At 35.5% G+C, this 10,921-nt stretch overlaps 1 long non-coding RNA gene across 1 annotated transcript; it reads right to left on the reverse strand.

The window, feature by feature from the left end:
- Positions 1–4,783: 4,783 nt before the first annotated feature.
- LOC131222262 (uncharacterized) lies at positions 4,784–5,501 on the reverse strand. Its single transcript, XR_009159959.1, has 2 exons — positions 5,164–5,501; positions 4,784–5,023 (listed from the first exon to the last, which is right to left on the reverse strand). It is a non-coding gene; the product is annotated as an uncharacterized LOC131222262 (long non-coding RNA).
- Between the last annotated feature and the right edge of the window lie 5,420 nt (positions 5,502–10,921).

A 10,921-nucleotide genomic window follows, 5' to 3' on the forward strand; every position in this document is an offset into this window, starting at 1 on the left:
ATGGAGTTAGCTTTGATCATGTTTCCTTCCTGTATCCCCTATTATTCTTTTGTGCACTATTGTCATACACTTTCACCACCCTCTAAGCTTTCTATAAGCTTATACACGATTGATGCGTGTCGGAGATCCTAGGTTGGCATCGTAGCAGCGGAGCTTGGATAGGAGTTGAGTCGAGGACCGAGTGTTGCAGATCTTTCCTTCTTTCTTCTATTATCATATGCATTTTTTTCAACCTTATAGCATGTCTAAAGCTTAAATTTATAGTGGATTTTGCAATGTATGCCTTTGTTATTTTTGAGATGTACTTGCTGTGATCTTGGGTATGCTCATATTGGAACGGATATACGATTATGAAAATCCTCCTTGTAGGATCGCAGGATTGGAACTTGCTTCAGGAGCCGAGAATGGGGTACTAAGGAGGATGTTGCGGCAAGAACCAGCTATCGAGTTTCTTGTAAGTCCGATTACTGAGTCTGGGGCATGACACATATGCTGAAAGGAACAAGCCATTTCCAGGTATTCTGAAAAGTTTTCCTGTCAAATCCAGTTTAAAGCATCCAAAGCCAATCGAATTTTATGCCCCTTTGGAAGCGAAAATAGAAGAAATGGCCGATAACAACATGAGTTACGGAAAAATGACATTCGAAGATCTTAAGAGGTATAGTCTGACTAGCAAAAGAATCATGAAAAATATGGGTTTTGATTATGAAGAACCAACCGGCTTAAATTATGGAAAAGGAATCCAAATTCCAATCAGAGTCAATGAGAAAAAGTGAGAGAAATTCTAGGGATTGGGGATAGAATCTTCGTTGAATATGGTTGCAGTTGACTCGGCAAAAGAAACAGATTCTGAAATAATCAAGAATCATGAAATAGCTTCAAAACAGATGGAAGACGGGGGGGCAACTAACAATCGATAGTTTGCGAGAAATAAATCTGGGAACGGAAGAAGTGCCACGGAATACATTCATAAGCGTCAACCTCCCTGAACAAGAAGTCGATCAATATATCAAGCTATTGAAAGAGAACAAAGATGTATTTGCTTAGACATATGCAGAAATGCCAGGCCTAGAACCGTTAATAACAATGCATCGACTGAACATCTCTAAAGATAAGAGGCCGATCAAACAAGCACAAAGACGATTTCATCTAGATTTAATTCCTCTGATAGAAGAAGAAATAAATAAGCTGATAAAAGTCGAGTTCATTAGAGAGGTTAAATATCCTAAATGGATATCAAATGTTGTCCCGGTAAAGAAGAAAAGTGGACAGATCAAGGTATGTGTTGATTTTAGAGATCTAATTGAGGCTTGTCTAAAAGATGACTTTCCATTACCCATAACCGAGTTGTTAATCAACAGTATGACAAAATATGTTGTCATGTACTTCATGGATGTTATATTGGCTATAATCAGATAAGGATGGCTCCTGAAAATGAAGAAGCCACGACATTCACAACTTCATTGAGAATTCATTGCTATAAATTTATGTCGTTCGGTCTCAAGAATGCCAGCGCGACATATCAAAGAGCAATGCAGAACATCTTTCAGGACATGATGCATAGGCATGTTGAATGTTATGTAGATGATTTGGTAGTCAAATCAAATGTCCATGAAGAACATCGTGAACATCTAACTTCAGTCTTTCATCGGCTCAGAAAGAAACAGTTGAAGATGAATTTGGCCAAATGAGCCTTTGGAGTTCATCATGAAAATTCCTCAGCTTTGTAATCCAACACAGGGGAATTGAAATCGATTCGGGAAAAGTCAAGGCTATCCAAGAAATGCCATCGCTAAAAACATTGAAGGAATTAAAACACTTGCAAGGAAAGTTGGCATATATTTGTCGTTTTATCTCGAACTTGGTAGGAAGATGTCAGCCATTTTCTCATCTAATGAAGAAAGGAACGGAATTTGTTTGGGACAAATACTGTCAGAATGTGTTCGATTTGATCAAAGAATTATTGAAACAGCCTCTGGTACTGGCAGCTCCTGTAAAGGGTAAACCACTCATTCTATACATATCCATAACTAAGAATTCATTGGAGGCCCTATTGGCACAGTGAATGAACACGGCAAGGAAATTGCGCTTTATTATTTGAGTCAAACTCTAATAGGTGCAGAGTGCAATTATTCACCGATTGAGAAAGTATGCTTGGCATTAATATTTGTAGTGCAGAAATTAAGACATTATTGCCTTTCTCATGATATAATTCTAATCTCGCGAGCAGATCCCATAAAGTTCTTAATAATGAGACCGATGTTGTAAGGAAGATTGGCCAAATGGATGTTGTTGCTCTTAGAATATACAATCACTTACGAACCGGAAAAAGCAGTGAAAGGGCAAGCAGTGACAGATTTTTTGGCAGCTCATCCCGTAACAGACAATGAAATTATTAGTGATGACTTTCCTGATGAACAGGTTATGATGAATGAGCCGCCAAACCCATGGCAAATGTACTTCGATGGTGCTTCCCGAATGTTAGGAACAGGTGCTAGAGTGATATTCATTACTCCTCAGGGCAACTTGTTACCTTATTCTTTCACACTGGAACTACATGTACAAATAGTGAAGCTGAATATAAAGTTCTCATTATTGGAATGGAAATAGCACAAGAGATGAAAATAAAAATGCTGTAAATTTTTGGAGACTCCAAGTTGATTATAAATCAGCTGACAACCGAGTTTGAAATAAGAAAACAAGAGCTCCTACAGTACTGTCAATGAGCGTAACAATTACTAGAGCAGTTCTATCATGTTGAAATCAAACATGTACCGCAATGCAAGAATGCAAGGGCAGATGCTTTAGCTAGCTTAGGCTTTATCTTGTCCAGATCGAAGTCCTCTTTAGGTGATAATAGAAGAAAGAAGGTTCTTGCCATCATAAAAAATTATTAATGAAGCCACCAAAGAACTTCCTATATTATGTCTGGAGGTTACAACTAACGATTGGTGCTAGCATTTTGTAGATTACCTCAAATATGATATTCTGCTAGAGGATTCAACACAAAGAAAGCAAATCAAATAGAGATTGAAGAGATTCATTATGTGTAGTGAAATATTATACAAAAGATCTTATAACAAAATGTTGTGGCGATGTCTAGATACACAAGAAGCAAATTAAATGTTGCAAGAAGCCCATTCTTGAGAATGCGGAGCACATCAAGTAGGCCGAAATCTATTCCATCGAGTGCATCGAATGGGATATTATTGGCCCACAATGTTCATGGATGCTATCGATTATGCAAAACGATGTCATGAATGTCAAATCCATAGTGACATCATACATGTGCCTCTTAAAGATCTTCATCAGTCAGTAGCTTCCTGGCCTTTCACCGCCTCGGGACTCGACGTCATTGTTCCCATAAATCCACCATCATCTAAAGGAAAATAATATATATTGGCAGCAACAGATTATTTCTCCAACTGGACGGAAGCGATCCCATTGCAAAACATCAAGGAAAGAGATGTCGTAAACTTCATTTGACATGCTATAATATATCGCTATGGCATTCCAAAAAGAATCTTCACCGATAATGGTGCTCCTTTCACGAATAGGGGTATGGAGAAGTTGTGTAAAAAATTTGGTATTCACCACTCGTTTTTGACACCTTACTATCCGCCAGCCAACGGATTAGCAGAAGCATTCAATAAGATGATCGTGAAAATACTGAAGAAAACTATCACTGAAAATAAGCGTGACTGGGACGAAAAGTTACAAGAAGCTCTATGGGCTTACAAGACTACTCATCGAACTTCAACGAAAGCTACGTCGTATTTGTTGGTTCAGGGTGTTAAAGCCATCATACCGATCGAAACACAAGTCGCGTCACTCAAAGTAGCAGTACATCAGTCAATAACAGATGATGAAAATGCAAGAATAAGGTTAACAAAATTGGATTTTCTTGATGAAAAATGACTGGCAGCTCAATAGCGATTGAAACTATATCAAGCAAGAATCTCTGCCATCTTCGATAAGAATGTTAAGCATCGCTCTTTCAAGAAAGGTAACATGGTGTTAATGTTGAAAAAACCGATAGTGCTCACACGCAGAATAGGGGGCAAGCTCGACCCTAAGTGGGATGGTCCGTACGTAATAATCGAAGTATACTTTAATGAAGCTTATAGAGTTGTGGACCAAGATGGATAAGGTGTTAGCATACCAATCAATGCTCCACTACAAGAAAAACGGACAAAGGCTACGAATAAAAACTGTAGCTAAAGGCTTTTTGCTACGGATCTAGTCCGTAGCACTTCCACAACTATTAGTGGTGTAGCTAAAGGTCCAAAAACCGATGACTATGGATTCAATCCGTAGTAATAGAGATTAGTCACTACGGACAAAAGCCGTAGCTATAATTTCTGCAGCGAAATGTAGCTACACCTACAAATTGAATCCGTAGCAATAGATATCAATAGCTACAGATAAAGGCCGTAGCTATAATATTTGTAGCGAAACATACCTATGGCTACGGATCACATCCATAGCAGTAGATATCACTAGCTATGGAAAAAAGCAGTAGTTATAATTTCTACAGCGAAATGTACCTATGACTACGGATAATATCAGTAGCTAAAAGTGGAATGAAATCTGTAACAATATGTTGTAGTTATCAATAGCTATGATTTTCAGAACAATCGCCACGGCTAAAATCCGTAGCTATTTTTTGAAAAGTAAATTTTTTTAAAAATAATGGTGCTTGTTTCCATTGCAGGAACCTGCTGTGATTGATAACTCATCTAAGCTTAATGTTAATAGGAATAGTACATAAAATACAATCAGGAAAAAAACGATGCATTTATTACAAATAGCAATCAAATCATACAATGCATCCCACATTCACATTTCAAAATAAACAATACTTCACTTTGCTCAACCTATCATAAGAAGATAGAGCTTCTTCTTTCCCTGAAACTACAGATGTAACTTCTGTGGACTTTGACACAAGATCACTTTCAAGTTCTGAAACCCTTCCCTTGAGAAAGTGAAATTCATCCTCCAGTGACTTCTTTAGCTTGTCAGACTATATAAAACAATATTTGTAGACACAATCAAACAAGCATGCCTTTGTACACATCTCAAAAGAAAGAAAGACAAAAAAAAAACACTGAAAACAGGGATTGCAACTTTCAAACAAATGAGATTCAGGATATAGGGATGTACCTCAGCCTTGAATTTTTCATGAGCAGATTCAATTTACTTCAATACAACTTCACTCACTTGCGCTATTTCTTTATACTGTAAAAAAAAATATCATAAAATATTTAAATCCTTAAGAGTATTAGATAATAAATCCAAGTAAAAAATTGAAACCCCCTGTAGCATGTGATCCTTGTTGGCTTGTGCCTCCCCTTTCAGTTTTTCCATTTCTTCCTTTACTTTCTACTTGTCCTCAATAAGCTATTACATATATAACTAACAAAATTGGAACATACTTGTAGAAACATTACATAGTAAGAGAGAAAGACATGAGTAAGAAAAAGAGGAGAGAAAAATCAGGCCAAAATGTTTCTCATATGGATTAATTATACATACATACACACACACACACACACACACATATATGTATATATAGATTTAGGAATTCGAGATCGGGTTTGGGTTTAGGTTTAGGTTATAGGTTATAGGTTTAGGTTTAGGGATTTGGGAATAGGTTATAGGTTTAGGTTTAGGGATTTGAGAATAGGTTTAGGTTTAGGCTTAGGTTTAGGTTATAGGTTATAGGTTTAGTTTATAGGTTATAGGTTTAGGTTTAGGTTTAGGTTATAGGTTATAGGTTTAGGTGTAGGTTATAGGTAGGTTATAGGTTATAGGTTTGGGTTTAGGTTTAGGTTTAGGTTATAGGTTATAGGTTTAGATTGAGGTTATAGGTTTAGGAATTCGAGTTTGGGTTTAGGTTTAGGTTAAGGTTAAGGTTATAGGTTTAGGTTTAGGGATTTGAGAATAGGTTATAGGTTATAGGATTAGGTTTAGGTTTAGGTTTAGGTTTAGGGATTTGAGAATAGGTTATAGGTTATAGGATTAGGTTTAGGTTTAAGTTTAGGTTATAGGTTATAGGTTATAGGTTATAGGTTTAGGTTTAGGTTTAGGTTTAGGTTTAGGGATTTGAGAATAGGTTTAGGTTTAGGTTTAGGTTTAGGGATTTGAGAATAGGTTTAGGTTATAGGTTATAGGTTTAGGTTTAGGTTAAGGTTATAGGTTTAGGTTTAGGTGTAGGTTATAGGTGGGTGATAGGTTATAGGTTATAGGTTTGGGTTTAGGTTTAGGTTTAGGTTTAGGTTTAGGTTATAGGTTTAGATTGAGGTAATAGGTTATAGGTTTAGGTTATAGGTTATAGGTTTAGGTTTAGGTTATAGGTTATAGGTTTAGGTTTAGGTTTAGGTTTAGGGATTTGAGAATAGGTTTAGGTTATAGGTTATAGGTTTAGTTTATAGGTTATAGGTTTAGGTTTAGGTGTAGGTTATATGTTATAGGTTATAGGTTTGGGTTTAGGTTTAGTTTTAGGTTATAGGTTATAGGTTTAGATTGAGGTTATAGGTTATAGGTTTAGGTTTAGGGATTTGAGAATAGTTTATAGGTTATAGGATTAGATTTAGGTTATAGGTTATAGGTTATAGGTTATAGGTTTAGGTTTAGGTTTAGGTTATAGGTTATAGGTTTAGGTTAAGGTTAAGGTTATAGGTTTAGGTTTAGGTGTATGTTATAGATGGGTTATAGGTTATAGGTTATAGGTTTGGGTTTAGGTTTAGGATTAGGTTACAGGTTTAGGTTATAGGTTATAGGTTTAGGTTTAGGTTTGGGTTATAGGTTACAGGCTTAGGTTATAGGTTTAGGTTTAGGGATTTGAGAATAGGTTTAGGTTTAGGTTTAGATTAGGTTATAAGTTATAGGTTTAGTTTATAGGTTTAGCTTTAGGTTAAGGTTATAGGTTATAGGTTTAGGTGTAGGTTATAGGTAGGTTATAGGTTATAAGTTATAGGTTTGGGTTTAGGTTTAGGTTTAGGTTTAGGTTATAGGTTTAGATTGAGGTTATAGGTTATAGGTTTAGGAATTTGGGTTCGGGTTCGGGTTCGGGTTCGAGTTTAGGTTAAGGTTAAGGTTAAGGTTATAGGATTAGGTTTAGATTATAGGTTATAGGTTTTGGTTATAGGTTTAGGTTTGGGTTTAGGTTTAGGGATTTGAGAATAGGTTTAGGTTTAGGTTTAGGGATTTAAGAATAGGTTTAGTTTATAGGTTATAGGTTATAGGTTTAGATTGAGGTTATAGGTTATAGGTTTAGGAATTCGGGTTCCGGTTCGGGCCTGTAGTGATGTTTATTTATCATCCAACCTGTTCACAAGATAACTCAGACAGTGATGAAGGGAAAAAATAAATATCAGTGGTTCCCACCTTCCAGGGACCCCCGCTCAACATTCGGATAGCTCCGATGCACATCTGGATCTGCTTCATCAATTTCTAGATAATACATAAACACGGGCTTATCTAAATGGCCAGGCCACCCATATTGCTATCCATAGAAAATGGACAACTTCATCATGGTCATAACAGTGGTTCTCACCTTCCAGGGACCCCTGCTCAACATCTAGATAGCTCCGACATAAATATAGAAATAAACTAATTAGGAACTTACAACAACAAAAGGTACCAGGTCTTTGGTCCAGAGGTGATCCACAATAAAAGGTACCATTTACCATGAACTAAAACCATGTATTATCCATACCTTGATTGGACTCATTACAAGGGTAATCTTTCAATGATGGCCCACTACTTCTGATAATCACTACAAGGGTAAGAAAATTATAAAAAGTAAGACTCATGAGATGACATATGTACAAATAGTGACAAGACTAGCTGGCAATGACAGGAGGCTTAGACATCAAATTATTTATGAAGAACAGGAAAAAACAAAGATAAAATAAATAGTTAAAAACTTTACCATTTCAATATTGAACCTTGTAGTGGCAACATTGATCTGCGGGGCTAAAAATACGTCAGCCTGCATATAAAAATCCCCAACATATGGGACAAATTAATGGCTGTCCAAGCATGTTTTAGCTGTCCATTTGTTTTCTAGACTTTGCCCCATCTGATGGATATTCGACTGCTAGATTTGACTAGGAACAAGGCCCAACTGATGGACAGCTTGGATCTTGCAGTTGTTTTCTATCTAGGCACATGTGATGGCATGTAAAGCGGTTGTTGGATTATAAATGCTTGGATATTCTGATTAGCAATTGCAAAAGGAAAGAATTCTTCTTGAAATTAGAGTAGGAAAGGGAAGAAGAAGAACATAACGAACTTGCAACAAAAGATTCCACGCGGCCTGAAATTTCTTAGACACTACTCTCTATGGTCTGAAACCAAAAGGCAATAGCTCGTGAAAGATGAAAGTTAATCCTATCCTATAAAACTAGGAATAATTCTCTAAAACAAGTATAAGAATTAAACTTACCAGCCGGATTATTTGATGAGACCTTAAGCTCACATGATTTAGTGTAGTTTCACCCACCTGCCTTTGCACTACAATATAAATATTGGTAAAGGCCATATTAGCGAAAATGCTATAGATGGTATAATTGTGGATCTAAAAGAACTTGGCTCATATGCCTTCACATACGCCAATAACTCGTCCAAATTCAGGTGTGTGGAAGTGGTGCATTACCTGAAATGGTCAGATTAAATTGCTTAGAGAAATGTGCATGCTAAAATGGTTATTATATAATACTCAGCCCAAATTGCTGGTCTTTTGGCTGCAGCATTGAAGACCAAGAATTCTTTACAGGTATTTTCCCTTTTCAGCAATTTAGATAGTTCATCAGGTGGCCAAGATCTTGAGCTCGAACATCCAGCTGTGTTCATTATTAATCCTGTTATAATACAAAGTAGCCAATGAGTAACAATGTTAATGGAATCTTTGATTCTTTCTCAATATTCAAAATCAAGTTGGAAAAATACTTAAGGCTATTGAATCATATCATATAGGAGATAAACTAGAAATTGGTGGCATGCTTTTGATAAAGTAACAAGTAACAATTTCCAGGATGATCAGAATTCGTAAGAAAGGTTCAAATACAACCTAGAAATATACATATTCATCAAAGCATCATATACCAAGTCAACCGCTGATCTTTTGGAAGTGCCATAGAACTTTGTGTATCTCCTACATGAAAAAAAAAAAAAAGGAAGAAAGAAAATGCTAAGAGAAAGCTCATTGGCAAAGACTTCCAAGAATAAATGGCAGTAATCCAGTCTTCATTTACAAATTAGCTAATCTTTGACAGAGACTTCTTACCTCCAAAACAAGAAATTCAAATTCATTTACAAATTAGCTAATCATTTATGAATTCCTCCATCCCATGGCCATTGTAAGTTGCATATAAGTAAGTGAAATCTCTTCTTTAGCATACAAGTAAGTAGCATACAAGTGAAATCACTTCTTTTGCTCAGGATTTCAAATGCACTAAAAAGTTGTGACTTATAGCTTATAACTCGCTTACAAGTGAAATTTTCTGTCCAAACACCACCTTTGAGTGGGTTGCCTCTAAACCCTTGACAACTAATGAAACTTTTAGGCATCCAAATGAACCCTAAATGCACCGAAAAATTGAGAAATTATATGATCCTTGGTCTAAGCATGTAGTGTCCTCAGATAGATGGCTAAGAAATAACTAGAGTGGCAATCTAAATTCAACAGAAAATGCCAAGGCTTATACAAATTCATTGTGCATCCCATCATAGCAATGGTCTCAAAGATGCACATGCTAATTCAAGGGCTCCATATGAAAATAAATGTGTATATGCCATATCTCTGACAAACATGCCATCTGATGGTGGGAGTCAGGCACGTCATGTGAGGCTAATGTTCTCTCAAACCTTCTGTTCCTTGTTACATAACATACAAAAACAAGTTATATGGTGAAAATTAACCAAAGTGAAATTCACATGAATCTATCAAAAAAATGGAAAAAATCTATTTTTTCTAGATAAAATGAGATGGATCAAAGTAAAACAAGCAGATGATAATAACAGATCAGGAAAATCAAATACAGAGCAGAATTATTATTTTATTTTATTTTTTAAAAAAGAACTTAACTGTCAGAGATGAATGAATTCTTTCGATCTATCGATCACCATAGATTCTTATTAGTGCTTTTACTAGTCTCTTAAAAGCAGCACTACACAGAAATTTAGATAAATAAAAAGAAAGAAAGAAAATTTTAGAAATAGCATTTTGAATCAGAGCAATTTGTATTATTTGTGAACTCAATAAAAAAAAAGGCTATATAAGACAAATTAAAATAGAAAATGCAGAACATTGAAAAATCACAAAAATTCCAGACAACCATGGATTGGTGCATGTATACAGTTATCAGATATTTTAACTAACAACCATCATTATGTAAGTATTTAATTTCTAACAAGTGAAGACCATCAAATCAAAGAAGCTAAAAATTTAAAGCATTGACAAGCAATCAAAATAATAAAATTGCTTCCTACAGTTTAGTTAATAGATGCACTAAAACTAATTTAGTGTTTACATGATGTAATTTTATTGTTACTGTTTAACAATAGATATGACAGGTTGCATTTCCTTTCAAACAGTGATAGATCAAGCACGAATGCTAAAAACTTGATTCCCACCAAATGCAGTGCAACTGGACAAAATAAAATAAATGTAATAACTTCCAGTGTCCTTCATTTAAATGAGAGTACAAAAATTATACCCACAAGGAAATAATGTACTCATAAAATAATAAAAACTAAAAGAGAAATTTTGAAGTGATAAAGAATGGATGTACTGTGCAGATTGTTTAGTAGTATTGAAATCATTCTTTCCACAACAAATGTGATGCTTCCAATTTGCTGGCTCAAAGTCTTCCCTGATCCAAAGATGTAGCCAGAGTGACACAGTTTGTTTAGT

The sequence above is a fragment of the Magnolia sinica genome, chromosome 13, assembly GCF_029962835.1.
Source record: "Magnolia sinica isolate HGM2019 chromosome 13, MsV1, whole genome shotgun sequence".
NCBI lineage: Eukaryota > Viridiplantae > Streptophyta > Magnoliopsida > Magnoliales > Magnoliaceae > Magnolia > Magnolia sinica.